This window comes from Apus apus, chromosome 2 (genome assembly GCF_020740795.1).
Source record: "Apus apus isolate bApuApu2 chromosome 2, bApuApu2.pri.cur, whole genome shotgun sequence".
Classification (NCBI taxonomy): Eukaryota; Metazoa; Chordata; class Aves; order Apodiformes; family Apodidae; genus Apus; species Apus apus.
The window spans coordinates 113236519-113251227 of record NC_067283.1 but is presented as its reverse complement, the minus strand read 5'-3'; the positions used below and the strand labels follow the sequence as shown (position 1 = coordinate 113251227).

Genomic DNA, 14709 nt, shown 5'->3' with positions numbered 1-14709 from the left:
CCACTGCTCTCACTACAGATAGCTGCAGCTGTTACTAGGTGTTATCCAGCTGTGTTTAAGGACAGTTTTGCAAGAGGCGTATTTATTTTTCTGGGGATAAACTAACAGTTGTTGACAGCAGAAGCTGTATTACGCCAAACCAGTAATAATGGCAAGACTGGAAGGATCACAGCAATGAATCTGTCTGCAGTGTAAAGACTCATCACAGTGGCATCACCTCTGAACCTTCAAGGCCTTCCTGTTTTGTGCAGTTAGGCATAGTAGGGTATCAAATTTTTAAAGGCAGTAGAAAGCCTGTGTGACAATACAAAGAGGAGCCTTCTGGAAGCTGGCACCTGATAGCATCAGGAGAGATACTGCCAGTAAAACAAAAGGTCTCACACCAAAAATTACTGCAGCAGAAGATACAGCAGAAAGGCTAACATGTAGGAGAGTGAGACTGCTGTAGCTCCTTGCTGGAAAGGCTTTCTAGTGAAAGGTATTGCAAAACAATTTTGTATGCAATACAAAAATTGTATTTGTATGCAATACAAAAATGCAGCCACCTCAGTGGCTGCATCCCCGTAGAAGGAAAATTCATCCTTTCATATCATCCTGAAATGGCAGGTGATTTGCAGCTGGACTTTGCCTGCTTCTTTTAGCATTCACTGCATACAGCCTCAGCCATAGTCATTAGAGACCAGTCACAGTCAAGGCTGCCTTTACTGAAAGGAGTCCTGAGGACAGAAAAACAACACAAAAAGCCCTTGATGCTGACAACACTGCTCTTAATGTCCCTTTTGACTTACACTGTACTCCTGCAGCAAATTCAACAACCACGGTCAGAGCACTCATGTCAGAGCACCGCAACTGAAGTGATGTTTACAGCAAGCAGTATAAAAGCTCTATCTAGTCAGAAACAGTTCAAGATTAATCACAATGAGGTACTGTCATGAAAAAAAAAACACAACACAAAACCAGAAAAAATAACCCTCTTTTGTAATACTGGGAGAAACGTATACCTTTTAAAATGCTAAATACCAAATTCCCTCTGCACTGTTCTCATGTTACTAAATGGCCCTGAAATGTTAAAAATCTTTTGGTATCCATGTATCTCATTCACTTTGGAATGCCATTTCAGCTTCACAACACGGATCTGACTGAAGACCCAAAATAATTTGTGAGGCATGCTACAAAGTCTAGGCAAGACAGAGGCAATACACATACAGTTTGATTGCTTGAATGTTGCAGGATTACCTTTTAACACAGCAAACAGCTATTTTCTGTTGTTCTCACTGCAGTTCCCTGTTTAAATATGTGAGGTTAGAGTACTAGAGATTTAGTCTGATTGGATTAGCGCATGTTTTAAGTTTTGGTCTGTTAAATTAGAGACTGCCAGCCAATGCTGGGATGTTTTGACCTACACATTCAGATGCTGGGTTTATGATTAGTTTATATTCATGATGGATCTCAAGGACAGATTTAGACCCAAATCTGAGTATCTCTTAAAAAAGATTGGTGGTAATTCTGTTTTGTGATACATACAGCTTTAGAAAAAATTTTAAAACCCTAAAAACCTATTATCTGTGAGACAGAAAATATTGGTTCTTTTCCAGACATTCAGTTCCCTCAAATCTGAAAAACACAATCAAAATATTCAAACAATATACACAGTTTGAGCCAAAACCTCTGAGATGGCCCAATAACTAGCAATGCGTTACACTGTCTGCTGCATAGTTTTAAATGTGTTCACTAAGCCCTTATGAAATTAGGGTAGATCACTGAAATCAGAAGAAGGGTTACAAATTCTGAGAAAATTATTTAGTGCTAGGAATATTTCAGGGCACCTGAGAAGGACAAGCCACATTCACTGACTTGCTTGAATTTGATTGTTTTCATCTGCCTGTCATATTAGCATAGCAGAAGTAAGATTTATTATCCTTTTCCCCCCCTCACTGTGTTCTCTTTCTTTCATTCCTTCTGCTGCCACTGAAAACTGTATGGCAATGTAATACATAATGTCATGCTTCCACAGCAATATTAACACTTTATATTTTCTTCAGTGTTCACCTTTGCCTCCAAAAGTACAATGCAACGTTAACACGGTATCTTAATTTCAGCTGAAATTATCTGCATATCCTGAAAGGCTCCTTATCAATTTTACGAGCAAATGAATCTCAACTGAAAAATACATTCTAGACAAAGGATAAGAACAAAACAAAGGTTTAAGAAAGGCGGCATCAGCCGCTTACACAAAAAGTAAGCAATCCAGACTCTTTGGCCGCCACCATTTCCACAAAGGTATATTCACTCTGGTTAGGAGCAAACCACAGAGGTGCCCAGCACCCTTAGACTGCACCTGAGTCAAACACAGCAAAAGCAGTACTTGGTGCTCAACAGGCACTTCTTAACATTGGGAAAGGATGCACCAGTTTCAGCATAAAACGAGTGTTACTACAAATTAAGAAGGCATTTTATTAGTGGGGAGCCACAAGAACTTTTGAAGTGGGCTGAATGAGAGGAACGTACGTGTGGCACGATTGCAACGTTAAAAAAATAAACTGCTTTTAGTTAGTTATTACCCTCCCCACCAAAGCTTTTAACTCAAAGATCTTAAGCTTGAATTGCTGCTCTTATGCCCTGAAGGTAGGCATTCAACGTATAAAATTTTCACAATTAGACACTGTCAAATACTCTACCTTTCTCAACAGACAGGGGGACTATGGAAAGAAATAAAATAAAAAAAGACTGATTCAGAGAAAAATAATTCTCACTTATAGAAACACCTACATTTTAGAAAACAGAAGAGGATCTATTACCATTTTGTAACTAGAAAATCTTGAAAAAGCTGATGAATAAACCAATATATAATCTTCTGTGAAGCAAGGTCTCCATTCACCAAGACAAACACGGGAGCATTAATCCTCCTTTTATTTCTTCTCTCATATGGAAAAGGAAAGATTACTAAGCATACATGAAGACATTGCTAAAGGAATTCTAAGAGGTTAAAAACATGCTGTAACGCAAGGTAACAGCAGTGCTCAGTACACTCATCGTGATGGAGAAAAGGTGCCTTGAGAGGCAGCAATACTTAGCAAGCCGCCATTCCTGACCCGGGCTCTGCAAACAAGGGAACTTCCTATCTTTTTGCTCCCACTAGATGACGGATGAGTAGCTGTATTTTCAGACAGTAGATTCCCAAGTGCTTTCGCAAATGCAGATTTACTGGGAGATGAAGACAGAAGCTAAGGAGAGCTTGTCCCCAAAGCCACTGCCCCCCATCTGAGTGCAGCCGGCAAATTCCCAGGCAAAATTACGCCGACACAGCCACACACCTCAGCAGTCACCTCCATCTACACCAGGGAAACATCTGCCCTCGATGAGGAAGAGAGAAAAATAACCAGAAACCCTGATTAAGAAAAAGCCACGCTGCTGGGCACCCGTGGCACTATGCTGGTGGCAGAGCTCCCCGGCCCAGCAGCAGCGCTGGCAGGGCAGGCAGGCAGCCTGCTGCTCCCCACTCCTGCCACTTCCGCCTTTTAAGTCCAGAAAACACTGTGGGCAGGCTTGGGAGTTTCAGCAGGGATGAGATCCAACTAGCTAAAGTCAGATGAAGTCACCAAATGAATTTAGTTCTGACCTATCCCGAGTTTTGCCACCCCCTTCCTCCCCCCCTGCACCCCGCCCCCGACATGGACACATTCGGAGGTGAAAGGCTAAAGTAACACACCGATTTACTCCAAGCATAACGTAATGTAGAATGAGATTTTGTAATACTATACAGCCCTCCTGATGGGGGGCCTGAGCAGCCTCCAAATGCCTCACACCCCTGCCCAGAGCCAGGCCACCGAGGCAGTGACTCTGCAGGAGACCCAGCACTGAGTATCCATGGGTTTCAGAGAAGGGCAAGTCTGGGAAGAAGGGAAAACAGGAGGATTAAACAAGGGGAAACGCAATGCCTCTTTCCTAACACGTAGCTGTTGTTTCCTAAGAGGAGACTGAGGTACACGTAATAAAGCTCCAAGGCATGTGGGGTTAACCTGGAGAGCCCTCAAGGGAAAGGTCTAGTGCTTGCTAAAGAGGGACCATAACACACCTCTTCTACTCTCAAATGATGTAATATGATACGGAAAACAAAGACGCTGACATGCATCAACTTTTCTCTCTTTTACATTAAAAACAAATGTAGATACACAATAAATTAAGCATTGCAACATTTATTATAACCTTACTATATGCATATGTTAGAATCACAAAATATCCTGAGCTGGATGAGACCCATGAGGATCACTGAGTCCAACTCCCTGTTATTGGAGAGAGTAAAGCCCTTTCAAAGCAGCCTTCTAAAGCAGGCATTTTGAAGGCACATGGTGTGATACCTGGGAAAGGGAAAGAAACAGCACAGCTACTGCCCATGCAACCAGTGCACCCACCCCAGGACCCATGTGCTGGAGCTCAGCCTGCATGACAGAGCTTGCCAAGCTGCCAGGTAGGCAGCCAGCCTCCCTCCATCCCTGAGTGAGTCCCTGTGGCAGGAAGGTGACGACACTGAGCAGGGGTTTATTTTAAGCCACCTTTACCCTGCAGTTGTAAACAAGCATATGACAAAAGATGAAGCAACAGGAAACTGTGCCGGCTGCTTTCACGAGTGCATCAGTCCCTAAAACATGGCTGTGTATTTTTGTAACGTAAAATACTAAGCTCTAGTATGGCTGCCCAAGGTTGCCACTGCTACCACAGCTCTGCTGCCATTTGGGGTTCAAAGGGTCAGGCTTTCTGCCTGGTATGCAGGGCACACAGTGGGCAAGTTTCTAGGACCAAGCTCTCCAGCAGTCAGTGACCTGAACCACGTGTAGATCCTCAGCCAGCACTGCCTCTGCAGACCACTGGACCAACACACCATATAGCTGCCTACTAGGCTCTGTGTTCAACCTCTCTCCCACTTCTCCCTCCTCCTCTGGTGCAAGCTAGACCATAAAAAAATAATATAAAATCTCAGTTTTGACATTGCTGAGTTTGTTGAAATAGGCCCAAATAAATACTCCTGCCTTTGGCTTGTACAAACTCCCTACAGATCTTCATTAATATTATAAAGATTTCAAGTGTCAACACTACCAGCCACAAGACTTAATTTTGGGTTTGGATACCAAAGTAACTTGACCTCTTCCCTCATTCTCATGAGTTAATACTGTAACACACAAGGAGATACTCTTAAATTATTTCGGCACCCCAGACATTACCAGTAAATGACTTGCACTTAAGAATTAATCCTACCAAAGACTATCTAGAATAGGGCTGAACTTTTTAAGTGCAATTACTTAACTGCTAAATTAATTTTGGAGCAACTAAAACTAGAATTCACTAATCCTTCACTGAATAAATTGCCCTTTATGAACATGCTAGCTCAACCATCTGTGATTTATGTAATGTATTATTCTCGCTGCGTGCCAGTAACCACAAACTTATTCTACCATTGTTGCACTACCAACACAATTGCTGAAACTACCAGTACCAAGTAAAGCTTCCCCAAATTTGATTTTTTTTTTTCCAACCATGTTGGTCTTTGAAGGTCTGTGAAATCAGTGTCTTCTTTTGGATTTTAGCTTTTTAAATCTGCTTTTTCCTAAAGGGTGAAATCCCAGAAGCTCTGTTTCCCCAAATAATGTACTTTAGGTGGTGCTTACTCCTTTGACACAACTGTGATTGTTGTCTTTATCTACAAACACCAATAAAGCCTTGTACCTTAAGCTAAGAGAAACAGAGATGTCCTGTTTAATAGGACTTGGCCTCCTCTCGTGGAATATCTTGAGGTCAATTCCTGAAGTGTAATGCTTCCAGCTGGCAAATGGTGACATTACCAAGTTCAACTCCCACAGTAAACAAGGGGGGTGGGGGAGGAAAAAGTGTATGCCTTGAATTACCTTCATCTACATATAAGTGCAGTTAAGGTAATACCCTGTGGTGCAACGTGAACATTCAGTTCCTCCAGCCCTCTCAGCGCTGCTGCAGGTCATGAGACAAGACAATTCTGCACCACTCCCTGTAAAAGCACGTCAGACTAAGCACACATCTGACATAGCTTAAGAGGTGTGCATATAGTCAAACTTATCAATAATGTTAATATTTTCTGCATGAAAAAATACACAATTAATTAAAAGCAGAGGGAGTAATTTATCAGCTTTTAACTTCAAGATATAATCTTTAATTGCAATGTACACAATCTTACAATGCAGCAAAACTACCCCTTTGCCCTAACACCTATGAACTTCTGCTCAGTCCTGGGTACTGAATTGCAGAAGAAGCTGCCAGTGATGTAGAAAACACAATATGAAGTAATGAATACACTGCAGCAGCAGTATAGTTCTTGCCAGAATGAAGCTAAACAACAGTTGAAATCAATGCAGTCAAACTGAGACTGCATACACACGTTTTTCTTTTCCATTTGAAACCTTTGATGATGGGGTGATTTCACCCTGGTGGCAGTACTAAATTTCTTGCCATATGATACTCCTTTCACTTTTCAAGCACCTGACTTCATGACTTTGTTTTGTGCGGTGCAATTTGAACTCAAGAGCTGTTTATGCCTGTTGGAGTTACGGAACAGGATCATGAAGCGACCTGGGTAGGCAGGGAACTCCAGAGGTACCTGCTTCAACCTCCCATTCACAGCACAGCCAGCAAGAGAAGGCTATGGATGGTCTCATGTAGCTGAGTTTTGAGTCTTTCCAAGGACAGTTATTTCACATCCTCTCTGGGTAAACTCTCTCAGTGTTTTACCACCCCCACTGTGCAGTTTTTCTCCCAATATCTAAAGCCATTTGCACTGTTGCAGCTGCTGACTGCTGTTGCTTCTCATCCTCTCCTGTGCACCTCAGAGGAGAACCTGGCTCCATCTTCTCTACACCCCTGCCCAACACACAACTAGAACACTTCAGTGAGACCTTCCTTCTCCCCTCTCCTGAGCTCTCTTTTCTCCAGGCTGACCAAACCCAGATCACATGCTCCAGCCCCCTGACCATCCTGGTGGCCCTCTGCCCTACTTGCTTCAGCATGTTGCCGTCTTTCTCAAACTGGAGAAGCCAAATTCAGACACAGTATGAGAGATGCGGTCTCAGAAGCACAAGAGGGAAATAATCACTTCCCTGGAGCTGCTGGCTACATGCCTGCAAATGCAGCCCAGCATGGGCTTGGCCTTCTTCCCTGCAGAGCACACTGTTGACTGATGTTCATCTTGTCCCAGCACCATCAGGTCCATATTGTGCAGCACTCAGGAACAATCAGAGGTGGGCTGCTTAAGGTGATACCAAAAGAACACCTCATTATATTAAAAACGGAGCTGATTAAGAGACAAAGCAGTCCTACTGTATCCCCATTGCCACAAAACTCATTTCACGCTTGGGGACCACAGATTCAAAATGTACATTGGAGAGCCAAACTTCTGCAGGCATAAATAGATATTAAAGGAAAAAAAGGAAAATACTCCCTATGTCTCCTGGAGTCTAACAACTGGCACAACATGAATGCGTTGAGTGAAAAAAAGTGTTTTCAGATCCTGATTCAGAATCTACATATTGCCTAACTTTGAAACATTAATATGGACAAGGATTCATATGGACCCCAAACAATGATTCAGTAAAAATTAAAACCATTCTGCCTAACAAGGTTTTCAACAGAATGGCTACTTACATGTGTATGTTGTTCTTTTAGGAAAATTTATCCTTTCTATTCAACCAATTATCATTTCACTGCCTCCATGTTCTCAGCACTCCTACATATCACAGACTTTCTGTATATGAAAGCTCCTGCAGGACTGGGTTACGTACTCCACTTACACACAAACAATTATTCACAGATTCTATAGTTATTTTAATAAGCTATGATTTATGTAACACTGAATCCATAAGCAAAGCAAATGCTTACCTAATTCAAATTTTTCAGTGCTTTCTATTAATGATATCACTGGACTAGCTCCACAGAGATTAACCTTAAGAAGCAAAGCATAACAACCATGTAAAAATTGCCTAAAATGAATTTTCATTCCCCCAAAACTGTTTAATAAATATTGCCAGCAAGCCATTCTGAGCATCAACACTGCATTCCAGAGTGACAGGCAAGAATTTGCATTCATGTGCATCTCTGAATAATTACAGCTGCTTGGGTAGGAAATATGTCTGGTACTAAAGAACCCTGCTGTAGGGGAGATATTCACTCGAGTTACCCCTAAAAGATAGGACTGAAGTCCATGAATCTTGCTAAGTAGCTCTTAGGGTTCCAAATTGCCAAGAAACATAATACTGAAAATTAAAGCTCTGAAACAATACATACAATCATATAAAAAAAAAAAAAAAAAAAAAAACAATAAAACAACAGGAACATGCAGAATTGCTTTACACTATACCATCAGAGCAAAATAAGCTATTCCTTTACTCTGTCTGCTGCCACAATGGAGAAGGGCCCATTTTACGCAGAAAAAATCCCAAACAAACTCCAAATCGAGATTTCGGTTTGCATAGCTTGTTTAAATATTGTACCAGACCACTCACAGTTTCTGTTTAAATTCACATGAGCTCACACCAATGTGTCTGTCCTCCACCCAGGCAGGGCCCAGAATTCACAGGCTCCATCTTCCATCACCTCACCCAGATTTCAAACCCTTTTTCTCCCCCAGTCGACACACTTAAGTGATGCAAGGTGGCCAAACACAAAGCCAAAAGATCAAGACCAAGACCTGCGTGGCATACGCATGGCAGAATGACTTGGCACAGCTGTAGGATTTCCTAAGGAAGCTACATCCTTAAGAATCCACTCACTGATGACTGTTTACATTTCCTGTTTGGATAGCATAGCAAAACCCCCAGATTTAACCACAAAAGCACCGTTCACTAAGCATGGAACTCTATGGGAAAGAAGAAACAATTTCAAAGTGGTGTAATCTGAGCCATTTAATGAGTGTGCTTTCAGTATACAGAGGCTTCTCTATCAAATATTTAATAACTTGGTATATCACTAGAAAACTAGATGAACTGCTGGTCAAAATACTACAAGCAAGATTTTAATTTTTAATTAAATATGTAATAGCATGAATACAACAGAATTGCATTAAAAATAAAAAGTCACCTCTTTCAGAAACCCAACAGCTAAACACACACTCAGTAGACTTTACAGCTGATACTCCACTTCCCCTCCCACCTAATTACAATGAAACAATACGAAGAAGATGCTTTATCGGTGAGTCAGGCAGCAGAGTGAGACCCAAACAGCTACGCAGTGCTCAGCTAACACCACCCACAGAAGAAACACGGATGCTTTCCATTTATGTTTCCTAACACTGATACTGGAAGCCAATGATCCGTGTTGCTAGCTGGAGGTCAGGATTCAAGAAACAAGGAGGACACAAGTATTCAAATGCTGTCCCAGTGCAGTGCAAGTCTCCCTGCTGCTGCCACCACCACGCTTACGCCCCCGCTCTGGCCTTCATGCCATCCCACTCAGTGGTTTCTCTGATTGAGAACAGATGTAGTGAGACCACTCGTTTTCAATTATCAAACAAAGGCCGAAAGTTTCATCTCCAAAACTAAAAGCTGGCACAAGATTTATCTTCCTCCTTACCAAGCCTTTGCTATAATTAGCTTTGGGCATGAGGAAGGAGACAAGACTGTCAAATTAAACTAGCCTCCCCCACAAGCCCCAAAGCCAAAACCCCTGAAGATATTTTTAAAAAGTCATTTGTTCAAATGCCAATGTTTGAAATGTAAACCTACTACACTCATTTTTTTCTTACTGCCTCCCAAAACAAGTTTTATATCTCAAAAGGTTAAACCAGGTATGTCACCTGGGAGAATATTCCTGCGGTCCAGCCCGCCTGTCATGAGGCAGCTGCAATTCCCTCAAACCAGCCGCTCGTAAAGCAAAGGAAAAACTCTAAGAAACAGCTTTCATCAGGCTCTCTTGCTCCACAGCCCCACCTTCAAATCACCTTTCTCTCACAACACAGCGTATTTTTTAGTGCCTGTTTTCCAGGGAGGCTAAATTGAAGAAGCTAAGCAGAAGACAAAAATGCCTATTTCTCAGAGTGACAGCACCAGGTTCAGTTCTCACATACCCTAAACTCAGGGTTTTTTTGTTAGTAAACCAAAAACAGTGCTGTTGCCATGCAGTTCGACAAGGTAGTTTAAAAAAAAAACAAAACACAGCACGTAACCAGAACACAGCCTCCCACCTACAGGATGTTTCCAAAGCCCACAGAAGCTGGGTGCAAGTGAGGTGTACTCAGACCTTTTTAGCAAGAGCGCTTAAGTGCAAGCTCAGAAGATGGTGCTGTCTGAAAGTTACTTTCATTTTGTTACAAAATCTGGGTTGTCTGTAGAGTGTTGTAAAGCTACCTCTATAGCTACCACCCTGTAAATCTACCTCTTCTCTTAGCCCATGATTTTAACAAATACCCTGAACTCCCAAAATGATGTGAAGGTATTTTCTTCAAGGAAGAACCAAACCTAGGTGGGAAGAGGTAGTCCAATAATGCAGACACTGACTATCTATGCTTCAAACCACTGATACAGTATTGAGCAGAGTCATCCTCATAACCCTTTGAGACATTTATATGCACTCACACGTGATTTCCAGTTACCTGCAAACAGTTTCACCCTGTACTTTTTAAGAGCTGGACTTGCCCAGCAGAAGATACTCGCCAAAACAGCTCTCCCTGGGCAGAGTACTCAGTAATCAGAAAGCAAGATTAAAGAAGAGCAGCAGTGGCAGGAAGTCAGCTTTATGAAAGTATAAGAAGAGAAAATAGAGGGTCCCTAAGCCCACAGGAACCCAGGAAAGATTTCTGCACGGTACCTCTCATACTAGCTAGTAGCTGCTGTCTGTAAGTCATCAGTATCAGGGATGGTCTTCCCTTGGATAAGTAATTATCTTCTAGCAATCCAGATGCCTGACAGACAAGGTTATCACAAATAGCCAAATTTACGTGTGATTTATGTCTTTAAAAAAACCAAACAAACCAAAACCAAAAACACCCCAAACAAACCCAAAACCCCCCAAAAATCCTAGCATTTATTATTGCCTTTCTCCTGCTTCCATTGAAAGGTAGGGCAAAATTCTCATAATCTGCAATAGCAGCTGTTAGGCCAAGAGCCAACACCTCTGGAAACAATGTTTCAGTTACTAATGTATTTACTAGTACTATCTTAGACTACCATTTACAGTTTCAGAGGATGAAGAGAGAGCCATGCCAGTCTGTACTATGAATTGAGAAGATAAATCACTGCTTGTACTCTGCATCCTCTTCCCAGGTCTCAGCAAGATAAATTTGGGCCTTAATCTATTAATTTTAACAGCACAAATTACCTTTTTGTACTACAGTGGAATTACCTGCTCACCATATTCAATGAAACCTAATTTTAGAGCAAGGAATGCCTTCTGAGCGAGTAAAGTAAAGCAGCAAGTATCCCTCTGTGCCCTGAGTAAAAGCGGCACGTGTGTGGAAGGCACGGAGTGGCCAGAGCCAGCAGCACGGAGGGAAGGATGCTCTCTGCCGTGGGGGGCCTGCCTGTGGCTGGCAATTCATCAGGAGCTGGGAAGGCAGAGCCCAAAACCGATTTTGCTAGAATGTAAATCTCCACCATCAGCATGGGATTCTCAGCTCCCACTGCAGTAAATGACGGCAGCCAGACACGCTCTGTATTTACTTCAGCAGAGGGTGAGGAAATCACCACTTCCGTCCAACTTAAATTAATATGCACCGCAGCACTGCACAGGGATGGCTTAAGGATTTTGAAAGAGAAGGCAACATTTAGGAAAACAAAACATTTAAAACAACTACAATTAGAAAGGTACATAGTCATAGATAGGAAAGAGGGTGTTTTCTTGTTGATTTCGTTTCTTTCAGCTTAGTGATTTAGCAAAAAAATAAGCAGGAAATTGGCCCACTTCCCCTCTTAAGGCAAATTCTGGGTATAAAACTAAATATAACCAACGTACAAACGACCAGAAAATGATTTTTCTAGCAGCACACAGATAAACTGAAAGTTAGGCATGGTATCCTGCAACGATGGGTACAACAGTCTGTCCCTTTTACAGCGGAATGGTTTTAGGCTAGGCCTGCCATCCAAACCTGGAAATACTAAAACTCTTTGTACAGCTCGCTTTTAAAAACATGATGAACTGGTAAACCACACAGGATGCCTAGAGTCTGGCAGAGAAGCACTGCAGACATGGCCTGCTTAAAAGAACTCTCCACACATCTTTTGTTTCTCATTGGATTTTTTTTGTGTTCTTTGAACATACAAGTAAAACTGTAATTGTCATGCCATTCTTAGAAATGAGCCCAAATGTATTTTGGGCCAAAAAAACACCACCTCAGTTCCAAATACGTTTTAAAGTCAGCCTCCTGATGCAGAGTGCCTGAAACAGCATCTCACTAGAGCAATACATATTACAGTTATTTACTCAAAAAGGTAACATCTTCCTGTGACTGAATTTTATGCCAAAGTGCCTGGTTTCTATTTACCAGCTAAGTGAGGCTGGATGAGAAACTTAACACCTCGGGCCTGTATGTCCCAGTCTGCAAAATATAATATGTCCTTTGGAAGACTTGGGGAAACTATTTGTGGCTTTGCATACAGAGCACATGGCTGGGACTCATGTGGTATAGGTTCAACTCCCTGCTGTGTCCTCAACTTGGTGGGCAACTCGGGGCAACTCTGTTTATGTCAGCTTCTTAATCTGCAAAATGGTTTAAACTTCACCTGTTTTTAAATCTACTTCAGGAGTTGGGTATCAAATCTTTGGTATGAGCTGGTATTTGAAACAGTAAACTGTTTTTTTTTTAGGTCTGAGAATATCTAATCGAGAACAGCTAAACTGTTAAACACAAATTTATTCTGATCAACAAACACTAATTTTCTTGCAACACAGTGTGTTAAAAGTAAAAATGAGAAAATATTTCTGATGTTACAGGAGAGAGAAGTAAAAGGCAAATACTGAACATCTATGCATACAGTAGGTGCAATTTAACTTAAGAGTAAAGCGTGCAGAAGTGTCTTGCAAGCAAAGTAGGTACTTCTAGGTCTGTACAACTGCTGATCTACTGTCACGCTTCGGGCTGTGTTTGATGACTTATTTATTCCGTATCTCTAGCTGCAGATGGAACAAACCAGCCCGACAATCAGAGGCACAGCAACTTGGTGTGTCATATGGGGTGAAGTTGTACAGACTGATCCAAAGTCACCATGGCACCAACAGTCCCACATGGCAATAGACACAACACGGATGGTATTAATCTGTTACATTTAGCTATCTCCTGCTTCAGCTCAAGCTTAGCAAGGACCAGACTAGCTTTGCTATTAAATATCTTTATGGAAGTCAAAAGCACATCGTGTCCAAAATCAAGCAGAAGTTCCACCAGCTTTCATGTTTTGGTGACAGTTTCCTTCTGTTTCAGTTGACGTTTACTTCAGGAAGTGCTTAGAGCTACAGATTAAAAAAAATCAAATCATTATTTTCTCTACAGAAAGGGGGAATCAACAGATTTGGGTGCCACAACTCTCTAGATCAGAGTATGTTTCCACAAGGAAAAAGAGAACCTAAACAGAATTCCCAGTGGAGATATTTATTTGTGCATAAACTGTTTATTTCTAAAAAAAAAAAATATAAAAAAATTACCGGATTATTTATTTACTGCCTCAAAATAACATGCAACATTAGCATTAGTAGTTCTGCATTCCTTTATATTGCTCTAGGTAGGGATACAAAGCTCTGCAAGACTAAGGAGAAGCCCTCTGGATGAAAGGCTATTCAGATCCAGAGCAACTTCACAGTTTCTGGAAAACTGGGCAAGTGATATAATTATTTCTGTCATCGTGTGCTCAGCACAGCAGCCTTCCAAAATATCTCTTCTAGACATAATTCAATGTATATGATAGGCAGAAGGACAAGAAAAATGACCTGTTGATGGCTGCAGAAAATGACATAGAAACACACTGCAAAAGGAGAATGGAGAACCGCATTCAACAGAGGTTTTCCAAAGATCTCTTCTGCAGGAAAGCTGCAAAATCAGTAGCACCCATGACACATCAGAACAACTACAGACAGATGCGTGACAACTCATTCCAAATCTATGCCACAGTTCTGCTTAGGTGCATGAGGGGAATAAAGCTTTCCTCTAAAACAGAATCTTGTGCTGCTCAGCTGAAATTCAGATCTAGGAAGCGAGAGCTCCGATCTTCCTGCACATAGAAAAGGGTCTTTACAAAAGCAATTTTGCTACTTTCTGCCAAATGTGTGCATCCGGGCTTCATTACACAAAGCATCAACAGATTCAGACAGAGAGACAGACTAAATTTTGTGGTATTCAAACAAACCACACGCTCGGAACTCCGACGCATTTCACGATCAGCCGTCAGTGTCTGATCAACAACGAGGTTCCCTGTTAAGGTTACTAATGGTCAGCTACGCCGGCAGCAACTCTGTTACTCCTCAGCGGAAGACAAAATACTGTGATTCCCTTCAGACAAACAAGCCAAGTCGTCCACATTTGTTTTCATCTAATCGAGCATACAGCTCGCCACTTTAGCCAGATATTTGAAAGCAGCATCATTTCCTGCTGTTTGAAAATCAGCTTTAAGGGGCGTGTTCTCTGCAGAGGCATCGCTTGCTGTCATCCAGGCAGGATTTAAAATAACTGTGCATTCACATAAGGGGAGCTCCCGGCCGTATTATCACCCT

General features: G+C 41.8%; 1 protein-coding gene across 3 annotated transcripts in view; it reads right to left on the bottom strand.

The window, feature by feature from the left end:
- Positions 1–14709, bottom strand: part of MAPRE2 (microtubule associated protein RP/EB family member 2) — a 100151-nt gene that overhangs the window by 42928 nt on the left and 42514 nt on the right. The window lies entirely within an intron of this gene.